The 17,445-nt window shown below is 39.3% G+C and overlaps 1 pseudogene; it reads left to right on the top strand.

Moving 5' to 3' along the window:
- The first annotated feature begins 488 nt into the window (after positions 1 to 488).
- LOC135972164 (dynein beta chain, ciliary-like) lies at positions 489 to 17,445 on the top strand (annotated as a pseudogene).

The following is a 17,445-nucleotide window of genomic DNA, read 5'->3' as shown; positions in this document are numbered from 1 at the left end:
ATGTCCAAATATTGTAATGAAGAACTAGATTTAGATATTTTTGACAGCAAAGTCATACATTCTTCAAGATTTGTACACAGAATCAGAAGGCAGGAGACCACTGGATGTAAAGATAAAACCAAGGGCAAAATCTAGCCACGTCTCAAGGGAGGTAAATGACTAATCTTTATCAATTTCTTATGAGACAGGAAACAGGGCTCAAATGCTCAAACTTACATGAAAATCTCTTCTTCCACCCCACCAGGTATTCGAAGCCATAATGGTGTGAGATCATGAAAGAAAGAGTTTAGCCTTGAATATGTTCTTCTTTTAAAGAAGAGAGTCTAGATTCTGTTATAAAGAAGGAACAAAACATAATTTAGGGTCTCGGCTATTATTATTTATCAGAGTTGCCTGGGATTTAGCCACACAACTCCCATTAAAGTCAGTGGGAGTTATGAAAGTCTATGTGCCTAGATGTCTTGCAAACTCTGAAAATTTAGAGGAAAATGACAATCCAGATAATGGAAAATAACAAATATAAAGTAGCAGACAAGATATTACATGAGAAAATGAGCAAAATGTCTAACAAAATGAAAAAGCTGATGGAAAAGAGAAGATGGATGGAGAAGAGATGGTTGAATACATTGAGTTATGTAAGATTGTGAGAGAGAATTCATAGGATTTCGGAAAATACAATTTCATCAGAAGCTGAAGGAAAATGAAAAGGAAGACAGCAGGTGTAATTGCTGTGAGGAGCAGCTTCCTGCTGAGACAGGAGAGTTTTACCATCAGCTCTACAAGAACACATCCAAACAAATACATTTTTTGCTATGTTTGTCGTATAATAAAATCAAGAAGGTAGGACAAAAGGGCATAAGCAGACATGCCATATACACTGGAGAAGAAGCAGAGCAAAAGTTGACTAGAATGACAGTAGGAAGAGATGTGAGAAAATGACCTGTTCATGGATATTGTACAGTAGCAGAGGAAGAAGACAAGTCGAAGATGCTCAGACTATATAAGGATAAAGAATATGGTGAACTATGTAATATATGTGCACAAGAAAGATGATGCTGGAGAACTAATCAGCATGTCCTCTGCAGTTTACGTTTTTTTTTACCAAAGCATCAAGAATTTGACTCATTGCAGCATTGCATTTTAACCAACAATGGAGCTCTATAACCTTACCATTTCTATTAATCTGGGAATCTGACCTGCAATCTTAAACTGCAACAGGGGAAATTAAATGTGAGAGAAAACATTGCCTAACTTTTGATAGTGAATGTAACACATTGCAAAGTGAAGATGTGGAATTGCTATCACTGAGGATGGTCAAAAGTAGTCTAGACATTCACCATTTAGTCTAGATTAGGAATAGTGAAACCAGTGCTGCTGGAATGCCACTGGCTGGACTAGAGGGTCTACCAGAGTTCCATTCTGACCCAATGATTCTACTATTCTAGGAATCTCTGAAGAGACTTCAAGAAGCAAGTAACAAAGATAGAATGTAGGTAAATGGAGAGGTGCTGAACCACAGACCAGTTCAATTATGAAGACACATTGGATTTACTTTTAGACAACATTAACGGTGACATTTTAGACATGAAGACGAGCTTCGTGGAGCTTGAAAGCTTGTCTCTTTCACCAACAGAAGCTGGCTCAGTAAAAGATAATTACCTAATCCACCTTGTGTCTCACATTTTATTGATTAATTTAACCACCGTGTTAACCTAGCTTTACACCATAATGAGCAACTCCACAAGTAGTGCTTCACAAGTAACTAAAAACAGGTGATTTATAACTGTGTTTATCACTGGCAGTTATCCTATGGTTAGAGAGACCATTCATCAAGAAAATAGGAAATAATTTGGTGTCACTTGGCGATGGCAAAATAATTGTTACATAACGGCCTAACTCTCTAAATTAATGAATTGGATAGCAAAAAAAAAAAAAAAAAAAAGAGACTGTTAAGGTTATAAGGCAAAACAAACTGCAAAAGACACAGAACAGTTTGCGAGAAGGACAAACAGCAGGGGCCACAGGTAAAGGTTTTGAATAGATGCCAAAAACTAGTAGGCACAACAGAGATAAATAAAATACACAGTGAAGATGCAATATAATAAAATACTGTAATTTGGACTGTCAGCATGAAGGTAGAGAGTTCAGAATAGAAGAGACTGAGTTAGCTTTTATGGGATATTTAACCATGAACCACCAGAAGTCGAAGCTGCCGCTGGTAATACATATTCAGATAAAACAAACATATTATTGACAGAAATGTTATAAAATCACCCTATAAAGTTTTTGGTTGCATTTGTTGTTTGCCCACAAAGTATCTGCAATTTATTTGTTTGAAGACTGCATTTATTGACATCAGAAAAAGTGGTAGCTGGCATGCTGTGCCCCACAATATCCCAGACAAGGACTCTACTTCTTCCTACTAAGGGACATTGTTTTGACCTGTATACACTTACATAGAAGTATATTGGATTATCATAGGGCCCCTACAGAGGAAAGACTAACACAATGATCAGGAAGCCCACTGAATAGCTCTTGCAACACTTTGTCTAAATTGTCCTATTTAGGAGCTGAGGTTAGCAAACTGTCCTGAAGAAGAGATGTGGTTCTGTTCTCTAAACCCATCAAAGATTTCTCAGGGGATCTCAGGGACAGGCACGATCTGCAGATGTCTGGTGCCTTAATACAGCTGCCCTGCTGGCCCCACTCTTCCCCTGCCAGCACAATTTCTTCTGGAGCCAGGCTGCTGCTGGCTGGCTGCCCCCATGGTTATGGAATAGCAGTCAGTGGGAGGCCCAGTTAATGTTAATGCAGTCTGAAGCAGCTTTAATTCCTGATCAAATATCCACTTGGAGATACAGAGGGCCAGCAAAAGATGCTGCTGCAAACTGTTTTTGCTCTACTATCCCACAACTGTCTGTAGAGACACTATTAATCATAGGAACACAGAACTGCAAAGGATCCCCTATTCCAGTCTGCAGAGAGTAGATCTGGACTCTCCACCACAATAATGTAGTCCATGCAAATTAGAGATGGGCAAAATTTTACAGCAATAGTCTGTCTATTCTCCCATTTCTCCCGTTAGTCTAGAATAGCTCTCTGATGTGTGTCTTTGAGTATTTTGTCCAGTCTAGTTTTAAATGATTCAAGTGATGGGACTTTCACCATTGCCACTGGGGGACTATTCCATTGTTAAGAGACCCCACTAATAATCAGCCATAATTTTTTTTTCTTGCTCAATTTTCTCCCATTATGCCTAGTTATATATCCTTATAGTAAAGGTAGCAATGTTTTCCATTATGTTTGTTTTTTAATATATTGGGTATACAATAGCTGACATTTAATTTCATTCCATAGTTAAGCGCTTGTGAAAAAGTCTGGATCATAGTGTCTACAACCATTTATGAAACACATTAATCATGAGTGTAAAGAGGCAATGAATTCAGTGATAAAAATAGAATGCCCCATAAAATCTATAAAGATAATCCCCCATTTGCCTTTCAAAGTTGCATATCAAAAATACTTTTCAAGGCTAACTACACATGGACACACACAAAGTATTCAGCAACAAAATTAAAAAATTGTTTTCATTTTAAATGTGTATAACAATCTAAATGTGCAACCTCCTTTCCCCAAAGGAGATAGCAACTGAGGTGGTTGTTCCTTAATGAGTTCTGTGTAGGTTGTGCTGATTTTTAATACTCTTTTGGAAAGGTCTGTCACCAGTTTTTGCCTTTAGCCAAATTTTGCTGCTGTTCTTTCAATATCTGAAGAGACTGCTACGAATAAATACCTGCTACGAACAAATTTTTGACAATCAAAGAGAAAAAGTGGGTGTTCTTCTGTGCTCTTAATTGTTATTGTATAAGCTGTGTGTGTGTGTGTGTGTGTGTGTAATTTTTTTTTTTTTTGGAGAGGGGTATTATAATTTTATTCTGTTTGGTGTTTTACAGACGCATATGTCATTAATGATGCACTTAGCACTTTTTAAAAATAGGTTTTATGCTCTCTGTAGTTTGACGCGCAGTCTTAGAAACTTCCTTCACAAACTGGAAACCAATTCTGTAGACTGGAAGTGTTGGTAAGGGGATTGGGCTCTTTTCAGTTACAATAGAAATCCTCAAATAGAAGAAGTTTGCAAGGTGAAGTTATTTCTTACAATAGAAGTCTCCATCCCTCTTGCTGGCAAGGCATTGCTTAGTAGAGCACTCTTCTTCCCCCAGACCACTCTGCAGTTTAGTTATGTCCTCATTTGCGTTTGCTATCCCTTCCTCTCTGAAGTCATCCATAAATGTGTTCATGGTTGAATTCATGCCAAAGGAACTTCCAATAAGACTTAAAGCAGGTAGCCAAGGTTCAGAGATGTGTTGTCTTTTTCTTCAGTTGGCCAAAATAGCTTCTGCAAGCCCAAGGAGAGCCTTGTGCTGGCCTACAGCCAGCAGAGAGCCTCACTGCTTCACCACTGTGACAAAAGCAGCTCCATGAACCAACTGAAGTGCTTCTGTGGACCACAAGTTGAGAAGCATTAAGAGTCAAAACTTGGCTTTGAAGCCAATGGGAATTTTGCCCTCTCCTGTAGTATTTTGGGCCTGAGCTTGTTCCCACTGAAGTCAATGGGGGGGGGAGGGAGGTTACATTGAGTTCAGTGGGTGCAGATGTGATGCTTTATTTGCAGGTTCCATGCAGCACTTGAGTTGTACCGGAATGTTCCAGAGCTCCGTTCCAGCTCTTCTTTTGGAAACCAGAACAGCGTTCAGGTACTTCTGATCATGACAAAGTAAACCAATTATTAGCACTTTTTCAAAAATCCGGAACCCCTCCCCATGTTAGTTCAAAATTTTCTTCTTGTTGAAATGGTTATGTCCCAGCACTTCTTTTTCTAGGGCTCGAGCACTGGTTCTGTGATGGTAAAACTGGCAGCCCATCACCATAACTGCGGCTGCTTGTTTGAGTTAAGGAATGAATGTGCTGCACTTCATGAAAACATGCCAGTGGCTGCAGGCAATATGAAATACTCTCAGGAGTGTTACAAGAAAGGCTGCTGAAGCACAGAACACATTTTAGGCACATCAATCTGTACGTATTGTTGTAAAACATTGTACAATGGGGCTTAAAACACTTTGTGCCTTCTAAAGTTATAGTCACACCATGTACCTAGAAATGACATTGAGATGAAATCTCTGCTGTCTCTCTGGAATTCTCCAGATGGCGGAAACTAATTTTGTTTTCCCAATATATGAGAGCATGTTAGCATGTTGTTGGGTAGATATGATGAAGAAATTTACTTCCTGGGCACAAGATCTGAACCTTCTCTGTGTATCACAACTTAATCAACCCAGTCTCAAATGTGATGAGACTGGATTGTCTGAAGTAAATTTTAATCAAAAGGTAATACAGTGGTAAATCTTATCTGTGCTGATTTAACATTTATTTTATTTTTAACAGCTATCATTTGTATAGCAAAATTTTCCCTTGCACTACAGATAAGAGCTCCACAGTGTGGATCAGACTTGAGGATTTTGACCACAAAGTATAAACAATTATATACATTTCCACTAAAAATATTTCATGAGACACATACATATGAAAATACTTATTCTCCTGGACGCATTTGCAGATTATTTAGTTTAAAATTAAAGAAACATTGTGTCGCTTTTCTTTTCTTTTTAAAATGCGTATTATACATGCAAATATAAAATGTGAATAATTTAAATATAAAGTACACTAACGGCCAAGTCTTGCATTCCTTACTGTGAGAAAACTTCTGTTGAAATCAATGGGTACTTTGCCTAAACAAATCCTGCATCATTTTACCCATGCGTGGTAATTTGAAACAGTTTCTTACTTTGTTAGATACCAACAGCTATCTTTTGAATAACAAAACGTTCAAATCTTATATATCTGTTGTAGCTTTCTGCTCTTCTCTGGGAGATGAAACATCCAGTTGTACCAGAAGCTGCAGTGCACTTATATTCCAAGAGAGAAACCCTTTACAAGGTAACTACAGAAGATTCTGTATGAGAAATGTATGTGCATATAAAGACATGGAAGACAATTGACGTAACAGCACTAATCTATTTAAGTCTTCAAGTACCCTGAACCAAAACCGAAGTGTGCTCAGCTATTTTTCTGAATTATGTCTGATGGATTATAGTTACACTGTAGTTTGTAGCTAATCTTATATTTTAGTCTTAAGTGAATATACCTATGTGTTCCTTTTGAATACAAAAGGGCCTGTTTCCCCCTTGATGCATTAGTTTGTGGATGTAATGGCAGAACAGACTCCTCAAATCAGCAATTTCCGAAGTTGAAGGAGCAGATGGCTTATGAAAGTGCTTCTCAACCAGGGGTCTGGGGCCCACTGGGGGGCCATGAGCAAATTTCAGGAGGTCTACCAAAATAAGTCAGAGAGCAGGGCCAGTATGAGACTCACTGAGGCCCAGGGCAGAAAGCTAAATCCCAAGCCCTGATGCTTGGGGCTGAAGCCAAAGCCCAAGCCCCTCATCCCTAGGCTGAAGCCAAAGCCCGAGCAACTTAGTTTTGTGGGGTTCTCTGTGGCATGAGGTCTTGGGCAGTTTCTCTGCTTGCTACCCCTAACGTCAGCCCTGGCTTGTAATCTACTGAAAAACAGTTGTTGTGCAGTGGATAGGCTGTGGAATTTTTATAGCATATTGGGGTGCGGTGGAGGAGAGGGGAGGAAGGGCTTCAGAAGGAAAAAGGTTGAGAATTCCTGGCTTATGGGACTTGGTAATGAGTGATGAAGCTGTTCTCCATCACTAGTTCACATTTGGTCTAGGTCAACAGTTATCACTTTGGTCATGAAAAGCTAATTAGTGGTCTGTGTGAAATGAATTGATGATTTTAGTCCACCCACATGACGGTAGCCACTACTATGGAGAGTAGAAACTGGCAGCCTTGCTGGCAACTTCTGTTGAGACCAAAAATATGACATTTCTTAACCCTGGTCTACAATACAAACTTATGTTGGTATAACTGTGTCGCTCAGGGGTGTGGAAAATCGGAGCTATACTGACCTAACTCCTGGTGTAGACGGCACTATGTTGACAGGAGGACTTCTGCTGTTGACATAGTTACTGCCTCTCAGGGAGGTGATGAGAGAAGCTCTCCTGTGGGTGCAGATAGCATCTTCTCTATGCTCTAAAGCTGCTGCAGTGCTGTAAGTGTAGACAAGCCCTTAGAAACAGAACTTTTCTGATAGTGGAAGTTGCCCCTTAGAGCCTGACTGAGACACATTGGACTTGTCTATGCACACAAGTATGCATCAGTTTAACTAACAGTGTGATTTTTGTACTGATTTTGCTGAACTGGTGTGGCTTTGTGTATGGACACTGTTACATAGGTTTAAACTGGGCATACATTGATTCAGGGACAAGCTAAACTGATATAAGCCCAGTTTAAACCAATGTGTAGTGTCTGCACATTATGCTGCACTGGTTTAACTAAATTGGTGCAATATCACTTCATCTTTAGTTAAACTGGTACATACTTGTGTGCAGACTATGCCATTGATGAGGGCAATGTGGGGAAACTTAAAGGTATCGCTTATGCAAAAGCAGGGTCTTATGAATAAACAGAAGTCTTCAGTTTCCAAGCTATCAATCTAGCACTTTTTGCTATCAGTAAGGGCCAGATTTTTAGCCACTGTAAATAGATGCATCTCCATTGACTTAACTGGAGCCATATTGCTTTACACTAGCTGAGAGTCTGGCCTTACATTATTTTAAAATACAAGCTGAAGTGTTTATGATTCTTGCCTGTTTTATATTTTGAGAAGATAAAAAACCCACAGTATATTTCAACATTGCACGCGAATCTACATTTCAAAGAGCGATGGAATCTGTGGTCAGAAACATTTCTGATTAATTTATAAAGAAGAATATGATATTTCTCCCCTCAGTATATTGGAAATTTAAATTTAATTACCAAGAGGTACAATAGGTTATTGAAAATCATTCTGCAAGTGGAAGTAGAACTCACATTACAACAAGTGAAGCCTGACCTGGCAGAATGAAGAACTGTGGGATTATATGGAGCAGATTAGGGATCTTGTTCAGAATGTGGACCTCAGAATCCAGAAAACCAACTGTAATTAAGTATCAGGGGGTAGCCGTGTTACTCTGTATCCACAAAAACAACAAGGAGTCTGGTGGCACCTTAAAGACTAACAGATTTATTTGGGCATAAGCTTTCGTGGGTAAAAAACCTCACTTCTTCAGATGCATCTGTTGCATCTGAAGAAGTGAGGTTTTTTACCCACGAAAGATTATGCCCAAATAAATCTGTTAGTCTTTAAGGTGCCACCGGACTCCTTGTTGTTTTAACTGTAATTCAGTGACTGCTGTACATACTGAGGAGAACCTCTTTTTGTGTCAGGGAAAATTGTGGAAATTCTTCCCTTCTTTGTCTTGATGGTAAAAAGAGAATTTCCAAATTGCACTGGATGGTCCAAGAGACAGGATCTACCAGCTAGACCAGGTGATAATCGTTATAAATCCAGTACACTTTTGGCACTGGGAGAACCAATTGTTAATAAATAGGTTGAGATAATTGGGAAAGCTGGGATTCAGTAGTTTACAAAACTCAAATGTTTTTAAATACACTTGGCTAATGCAAATCCAACTCTAAAAGGAAATAGCTTTTAGCAATTGGTTCCAGATGTGCTTGTAAAAGTTACAATGAAAAGATAATGAAGTTGTAAATAGTGGGAAAGCTTTTCTTCATCAAAGTGAGAGTTCCTTTACTCCTGAACTGATCAATTAGCAGGGATAAAGAATCCACATAGGGAAGAGCAATTCTAAACCCTGTTGCCCATTCTGTAAATTACCTGTTTCAGGACAATCAGACCTTGCTCCAGGCAGATCCTCTTTCTGATGAATGGAAAGCCTACACTGAGTACATCGACCACATGATTTTAGATGGGCTGATCAAAGCTATCAAGTGTTCTCTTAAGTATCTGATTGAAAACACCAAGACATCATTTAAGTCCACTCCTTTATTTGAAGTGCAGCTTGTCCTTAATAGCAGTGAAACAACTTTTAAACCTCCTTTGGACCCTAATGTCAATGGCAATTTCTCTGATGTGGAGGGACTAATCAGAAACATTTACAGAATTGCATCATTTATTAACCGAATTGCCAAACATCCCGGAAAAGACACTTCCCAGGCATTATTACTAGCTACCGTAGTATCTTTCCTTAAAAAAGAACTGGTTGACCCTTCCACCAGGCATTTAAATGTGATTGTTTTCCCCACCCAAGTCACCTGCATTCAGTGACTTATGGAGAAGTGAAAGGCTTTTACACGTGTATTTATTGTGAGCTGTCATTTTCTACATGCCTTAACCTCTTCCTCTTTCCTTCTTGGATTAGTGCATCCAGTACTTCCCTTTAGCCACCAGAAGGTGCTCTTGAAATTGCACTGCATGTTTGTATTTATTTAATTATTTTAACCCTCTCTAGTTTGCTTGCCCGACTTACAGCATTATGGCCAGTTCACACTGAAGTCTGGAGCTGGCTGACCTATTTGCAGAGGACAATTTCTTTAATGGATTTAGCATCTGCTTTTGTTTGTGAAGAATGCTCCTGCGGTCTTGGTGTTTACAAATGGGTTCATTAATTAGACTTTTGTGAGCAATAGTTTATGCAATCATGTTTCAGCTTGTATAAGTCTTCAGAACTATTTGCTTTGCTACGGTTATTAGTGTGAGTGTGGTCTCTGTGCTGTGATTGGTCGCATAGGTCACCTGATGTTGTTTCTGCTCCCTGCTACCCACAAGCCTTATTAGCATGAATGTTCACCACAGTTTCTCTTCCTACAGACAAGTATAGGTTTGTGGGAATGTTCACAGACAGTAAATCAAACTGGTCTGCAATAATATTAAAACAATTTTGTAGTTTTAATTTTAATGAACATTTACATATGTTTTGTGCCCAACTTTGGCTTCATTTCCTTTTTCCACAATGTATTTATGGTAGTCACAAGCAAGTGCTAAAGTCCAATCCCAGATATACAGGCCACCGAGAAAGAACAGATAAAATGTAAGTAGGTCACAGCCATATAAACTGTACAGAAGCAGCAATGTTGTGAAATACATCGTGAAGGTTAAACAAAAAACATTTAAAAAGCAACTAAATCAAGCAAAGCTGATGAGAATTGATATTTTAGGGACTAACCCTTGGTTGCAGCTAAGGAGCTTCACAGCTCAGGTTGGGCTGGGGATGTGCAAAGGTGGAATAAAGCTCACCTTTGCATTTCCCCACACCTGGCCCAACTATGTGCTGGGCCAGTCCCCTGAGTAAGTTAGAACAACCTGTTTGTTGTTGTTTGGAGGCTGTTTGCGCTGAGTTGTACTGGTTCCGGAGGCCTGAATGTCAGTGGAATTGGTGGAATTTGGGGAAGATCTGGACACATCTCCTGTTCTGCCACAATTGCCCTGATGTTGGCTGAGGAGGGAGGGATAGATGACATAAGAGCCAATAGACCAACTGTGCCACCAGAACATCCTTCACATTTTGGCCAGCTCCACAACCAGATTTCATTTGTTGAGCAGCACAAAGAAGCTGTACAGAACCCAAGAACAGTATTTTTTATTAAATTGACCTTATGTCCTTTGCTACTGATTTGGGTATTATTTATTTATGTATTTACTTAATATATATATATATTACAGTAGCCCTGAAGGGCCAGTTGAGAATAGGGCCCCATTGTGCTAGTCAGTGGCTGTTTCTGCCCTGAACAGCTTAAAATTTAAATAGATAAAACCAGTATTGCTAACCCCCACATTCAGAAATCATGAGTCAGACCCCCAAAAGTCGTGATATTGACTAAAAAATCATTTGATTATTGACAAACCCCACACACATTAGCTTCTTTTTATTTGCTATCTGGTTTCTGAGCCTTTAGGGTGCACTTAGTCACATTTTCAAGGGTTTCTCTGCAACCATGAAGGCTTGACACTTTTTTTTAAAAATCAGAGCTGAGATTCTCAGGCAATCTCCAGCTACCAGCAACTGGGGGTTTAAGAAAACCAGTACATGTAAAGAGATGCATTTAAACTCTGAGAACTGGCAACACTGCAAGAGAGAGACAGGGTGGGGAAAGGGCCACAACATACAAGTAGGGTAAACAATGTGATGGTTTTGAAAAGCCACATCAGTGCCAAGTGGTTTAAGGGGTTTTTGGAGGCTCTTGGAGGTTTTTAATTTGGTGGGGTGGGGTTTTGTTAGGAGAGGATGAGGTAACCAGAGAGAAGAAAGGAAAGGGGACATTTGGGAAGGGAAGGGCGGGGAAAAGAAGGGAGGGCAGCTGGAGAGTGAGTCTGAGGAGAAGAAAAGGTGAGGGAAGGGGCTTGAATACAGCCTTCAAAGCCAGTCACAGAGCGGAGCCTACAATATGGAGAGACTGAGCTTTATGGTCTCCATTGTACCTGCCGTTATCGCTTCAGTCAAAATAATCTCTCACCAAGATGATGTCACATCAGTCACCCACTTTTGCTGTCTGTCTGCAGGGACTTAAACCCTGTGCTCGGGCAACAGGGAATTCTTGGTGCGGGGTCCGAGGACCCTGTCTCTGGAATTCAGTCTCTTGAGATCCAGCAGAGGCTGACTCTGGCGGCATTTAGGACTTGATTGAAATAAGGTTTTTTATGTTTTATATAGGTCAACAGCTAGGTGGGTAACATCTCAGTAGGTATGGGCAATAACAGCGGTATGTTTTGTGGTCAGTTGATGACAAATCGACACTAACTGATTTGATTTTTTTCTAAGCACTTAAAGATATTGGCCTGGTGGATAAAATAGAAATTACTAAACCCCAAGCAATCATGTTCAGTTTATTCAAGCAGCAAACAGCCAACCTGATTGCTAACTGGCATGTTGGGTTATTCACTTGCCACTGGGCTAACTTCTTGGGTTCTTGCAGGGACCTTATGGTTTGGCTTCCAGCCCACCTCTTCTTCATTTAAATTAAATCACTGGCTCCACTCACCCTTCAATTTTATTTGCACTTTAGCAAGATGTGGATCAGATGGATACCCTGGAAGAAATCATGAGCAGAGTGCAATCGGTCACTGTTAATGTTCAGGAGAATCAAAGCCACTTTAACAAATACAGCTACTTATGGATGGATGATAAATCTGAATTTATGAAGCGGTTCTTGTTCTGTGAAAGATTTCTTAATACCGAGGAGCTGGAATTGTATGCAGAATATGAGCTTCAGAAATGCTTGCCCAAGTTAGCACACTTTAAAGAACAAGTATTTGTTTTTGTGGTTTGTTGTACTTCTCTTTCTCGTGCCGATAGAACAGCTATGAAATCATTACATTATTTGGTAGATTAAATTAAAAATGCTAATTATATTTTTTCTTTAACATCAATATTTATGTAACACTGTACAAGGAAGTTAGTGAATTTGAAAATCAGACTTTCAGTGGCTGGTTCCTGGTTGATATTAAGCCGTTAGAAATATCTTGGATGAATATTATTAAAAATGGAGTTGGATATTTAAGGAACATCTGCTCAACCATGTAACTCACAGGTAAACTACTCTGCATTCTCTTAACTGGCTTTGTTGGAAATTTGATCCTTTGGCCAAAGAAGGGAGAGGAAGACTGGAAGCAGAAAAACAGAGTGACCCCAGCTCTGTCATACACTTGGTATATGACCCGAGGCAAGGGACATAACTTCTTTGTGCTACCTCACCGAAGTTACTTCTTATTTATTTTTTATTCTAATAGTGTTTTAGCTTGCCACAAGTACTATGGATTTCTAATGCTTCTGCCATTTGCCTATTATGTGTTTATGGCTGAATTAATACTTAAGAGGCAGAGCCATGCTGGTGAAGGAGTGGGGGTTCACCACCTGAGCAGCAGAGGATGGAGGCATGCTGGCTAGGTACAACAAGAATACAAATAATAATAAAGGCATAATGAATGCTTTGAGTAACACAGAGAAATGAAGTATGAGCTGACAGTTTTAAAAGGTGTAACTTGCATTCTCCCCAGCTTAATCATTCTGTATAGGGAATGGACCCTGATGTTGCACGTCCCCTGTCTAGATGCCTTTCTGGATCATTCACCACAACCGGTAGTGCTAACTAGCCCCTTCGTCCTCCACTGGAGGACTTGGAGCTAGCCCCTGGCTGCCACCTGAGCAGGTACACTGGGAGAAGAAAAAAGGGGAGGCAGGGCCAGATGGTACCACATCTTGCCCATTGAGAGAGCTGCTGTCATGCATGCGAAATGCCGTTCTCATCTTGTAAAAACTTAACACAATGCTTCTATATTTGATTTGATTGCATTTACTTGTTCATTAATATAATTGATGTGTGTGGCTTGCCTTAAGTTTTCACAGGCTCCATGCTAATTAACTGTTGACACTTTCTCACATTATATATCATTAGTGTTACTGAGCTAGAGAAATTCATTCATGAAACTGAAAAAGGTTTAGCTCAGATAGTGGAAGGAGGAGGCTACCCCATTCTGGTTGAAATACTGGGGCGTCTGATGGCTATACAGGATTGGCAGTCCACATTATAACATTTTCAAACCTTTAAAATCAACTGCTGAGCTACTCAGAACCTATGGGCAGCAGCTACCGAAACAAATCTATACAAAATTGGAGGTAAGGACTCTGTGTGACACACACAACACTTTTTGTCATACTTGTACAAAACTTTTTGTTATTTTCTACCATTGTTAGCCTAATTTTGAGAGAGATTAAACTTGCATCTGTATTTTTAAAAACCAAACAACGGATCATAGGTCAAAATGTGCAGTCCTTTGTCACAATCTGTGCAAAACTCCCCCTTACTTCAATGGGTTGGTATGTATGGGGGAGAGGGGGAAGATTCACTCCAGTGAGGATTTCCAGGATCTTGCCCTATGTTCTTCAACTTCCTTCGCCATTTTAACAGTGACCTGCTTTCCAATAGTGCTATCAGTGTATTCCAAGGATAAAGTTCAATGAAAAGGTCTGTGGGTGGGTAGGTGGGATAGCTACCCAAAACAGTTATAAATTAATGGTTCACTAAAGAATTAATATATTTATTTAAAGGTGCTGTGCTTGTAGTATTAACAACGCCTCAAGTTACAGAAACGGAAAGGATTTTGAAAATGTAATGTGTTTTCAACCATTTAAGCTTTTTGTTTTCCTTCTGCATTTCACTCTGCTGGAATAATTAAACTAGACTAGGTGGTTCATGAATACATAGATTTGAAGGCTAGAAAGGGACCATTAGATCATCTGACCTACAGTATATCACAGCCCATAGACTTTCACCCTGTTATCCCTGAATTGAGACCATTCACTTTCAAGTTCTAGCTCTCATGTAGTCAGACAGTACTATTGTGTCTCCATTTCCAGGGCTGCAGAAGAAATTTTACATTAAAAAGCCATTGGAATTTTTTTTGTAAAAGCTGTGGGCCACTGCAGCCTCTACTGGTTGGATGGGTGCATGGTCAGTAGAGTCAAAACTCTGCCCCCCAGTGCATCAGCAAGCACAGCTAAGTCTTCGCAAAGTTTGCTCCAGCTATAGTGCTGGTGCAGATTAGTTTCCCCTCTGGAGCTAAGGGGGAACCAGGAGTCCCAATCTGGTCAGCTCCTGGGGCAGCACAACTACATGGTGCCCCTTACTCGGAGATTGTACAATGATGCTCTTGGCTTTAGTGGCCATGCTGTGAACGAGGTGGGCATCTCTTCACTGTCAGGGCTGGGAGGAAGGAATTCTTCTCCCCATGACTCCCTCAGTCATTAAAGGCAGCGGAACTACTCTGAAATCCCTCTGGCTATCATGGTAGCCCTGGTATCTGGTGTGCTCCCCATCACAGACTGTAATCCATAGTGGATCTGCTTAGTCACCAGCCCTGCCAACAACCTTTCGTACACTGTGGAGCAGACAGGAAAGAACAATTCACAGCTAAAACTTTTGGACAGACCAAGGCTGCCGTGTTTGACTGTGAACTTCCCAAAGTTCTAATCAGTTAGAATAAAACCACCACAACAAATAGTTTATTGAGCTTTATGGAATTTTATTAATTCATGTAATAACAATTTTAGATTAAAAACAATTTTGATTGAAAAAAGAAAAGAGATGTATCTAGCTTTTTGTCCCCCCCCACATGTTCTGATTACCTCTAATAATTACTCCAAGTAATGCACTGAAATTATTACATGTAACAATAGTGTATTCAGTATAAAGTCATGTTTCACTTGTGCTGAAGAGTTTTAAAGTTCAGTATCTTAATTGTTCTGTAGTATGTTTATCAAAATAACAAAATCAGTTATTTCAAACTGAACACAAACTTTTGTGGTATTTATGTAAAAAAACTGAAAGAATTTTTGAGTTGCAAAAATGTAGAGAAACACTTGAAAAATTTAATTTCCATTTTTGTGTTTATATTTAGGTTTTAATTAAATCTTGATAAATAGGCAAAACATTTTAAAAATGTTCCAAGGCTAAGAAGTTGTGTGTTAATTTCATCTCAATGTTAATTTTTATGATAAGACACCTAGAACTCCATTTCAAAGGGGTTTCAACTTTGCTGTGGTTTTTGCAATGGGAAGTTTTCTGTGCACAACTGTTGGATTGGGCCCTGATCTTGCAAAGATGAAGTTTTGCAGGATCCGGGCACCACTTGTTTGTATATGCAAATTGAGTAAGTTGGTGCCTGATTATCTCATTTGCATGAACAAATATCTGTTTGAACACACACATGCAGAAACTGTGCATAAATGATCTGATTTTACGTGTGCTAATTGAAAGGCCGCTATTTGAAAAGGTGGGCCATATTCTGTAATATAGGGGTTTGTTAAGAAAGTTTTGTGTACCAAAAGTTAAATCAGTGTGGATGTCATGATTATAATATTAGATTGGGTGTTTTACAAGTTAGAACATTCTCTGTGGAACTGGAACCTTGCTTTCATCCTCATTTTTCAAAAGATCAAAGCTTTGTGCATGAAACAGGTTCCCCCTCTCCCCCCCAGCACAATTTCCAGGAAATTTGTCGATCTGTGCTGGGTATGAAACTGAGAGACCTTTCAAACTGATTGCTTTACTTTTCAATTCTAATCTTTCAGGCAGTCTAAATACTTGTTGGGAAACATGATTTTACTATGGAAATGTGTTCTTTAATGTGCAATTTATAGACAGATTTCTTTGTGTCCTTATTTATGGATGTATTGTCAATAGATTGCTTGTGTTTATTAAGCTTGTAGCCCAGGTAAATGTCAAATCTTGCATCAAATAAGAATCAGAAACTCATTTTTCAGCAATACAACTCTGGAAAGGCAATGTGGTCTAGTTACAGTAAAGAGCTGGTAGTATGGGGTTCAAGCCAAGGTTGCTCTCAAGAGCATTGTCTGTGCGACCAAAAAAAAAAAAACCCCAACAAAAAACAACAATTTGCTTTTGTGTAGCTGCCTTTAACCTGCAGGGGTTGACCATACGTAATGAAACAGTGCTAAACATGTCTCATCCTTGGGTACACTTACAGCTTATCTATGTTCAGCATTACTTCAGCTGCACCTGTTTGCTGACATCTGTTGTCAGCAACGGGTATTTTCTGTAGTGAAGATAAGGTTTGGGGATCTGTGGAACTCAGGCAAGTTATGCGACCTCTTTGGGCTAGAAGAAAAATTGAGAACAAGCAAATCCTTGCTGAAACACAGGTGAGTTTCTGGATATGGGAGGGCCAAATTCTGAAAGCACTTCTTATTGGATGTAGTGCTTACTACTGGGAGTTCATGGGAAGTACAGTAACATCCAATGCCAAGTGTTTGTAGGTTTGAGCCCTAAATTATATAAACCAAATAAGTAAAAATCTGTTAGTCTTTAAAACCAATCTAATTAATAGTGTGTTGCTGTAAAATTGACATGTTTGGTACTGCCGAAGTTTATTTTCAAAATTAAAATACATAATCATATTCTAACTAGAAAATCCAGAATATTATACATACACTTTATTTTTGCTATAATTATGTTTTGGAAATTACCATGAGTAATGAGTCCATGTTTGGTACTAAATAAGAAGGTGAAGAGTGAATGATCCAAAGTCAGCTAGAAAAAAGAAAAGGGGTTGGGGAGTGTGAGTGTATGTGTATATGTGTGTGTGTGTGTGTGTGTGTGTGTGTGTGTGTGTTTCTGTGAGGGGAGGGTTATTTGAGGTACAAACTGACACACAATATCTGTTTGTAATGTGGTTAGGAATTACCGCAAAAGTGGAAGCACCTTAAAAAAGATTGCCTTCACTGTAAAGCATGAAGTGGCACCTCTGCAGTCCAATGAAGTATCTGTTATCAGAAGAAAATGTGTACTTTTTTGAGGTGAGATCAGTTCTGTGCTCTGAACCAAATGATTTTTCGTTTTTTGTTCTGATAACAAGCTGGTGGTAAGCTTCACTGAACTGAGAAATTGTAAACTCTTAGAAAA

Source organism: Chrysemys picta, chromosome 11 (genome assembly GCF_011386835.1).
Source record: "Chrysemys picta bellii isolate R12L10 chromosome 11, ASM1138683v2, whole genome shotgun sequence".
NCBI classification, from domain to species: domain Eukaryota; kingdom Metazoa; phylum Chordata; order Testudines; family Emydidae; genus Chrysemys; species Chrysemys picta.
This window is presented reverse-complemented; position numbering and strand designations above follow the sequence as displayed.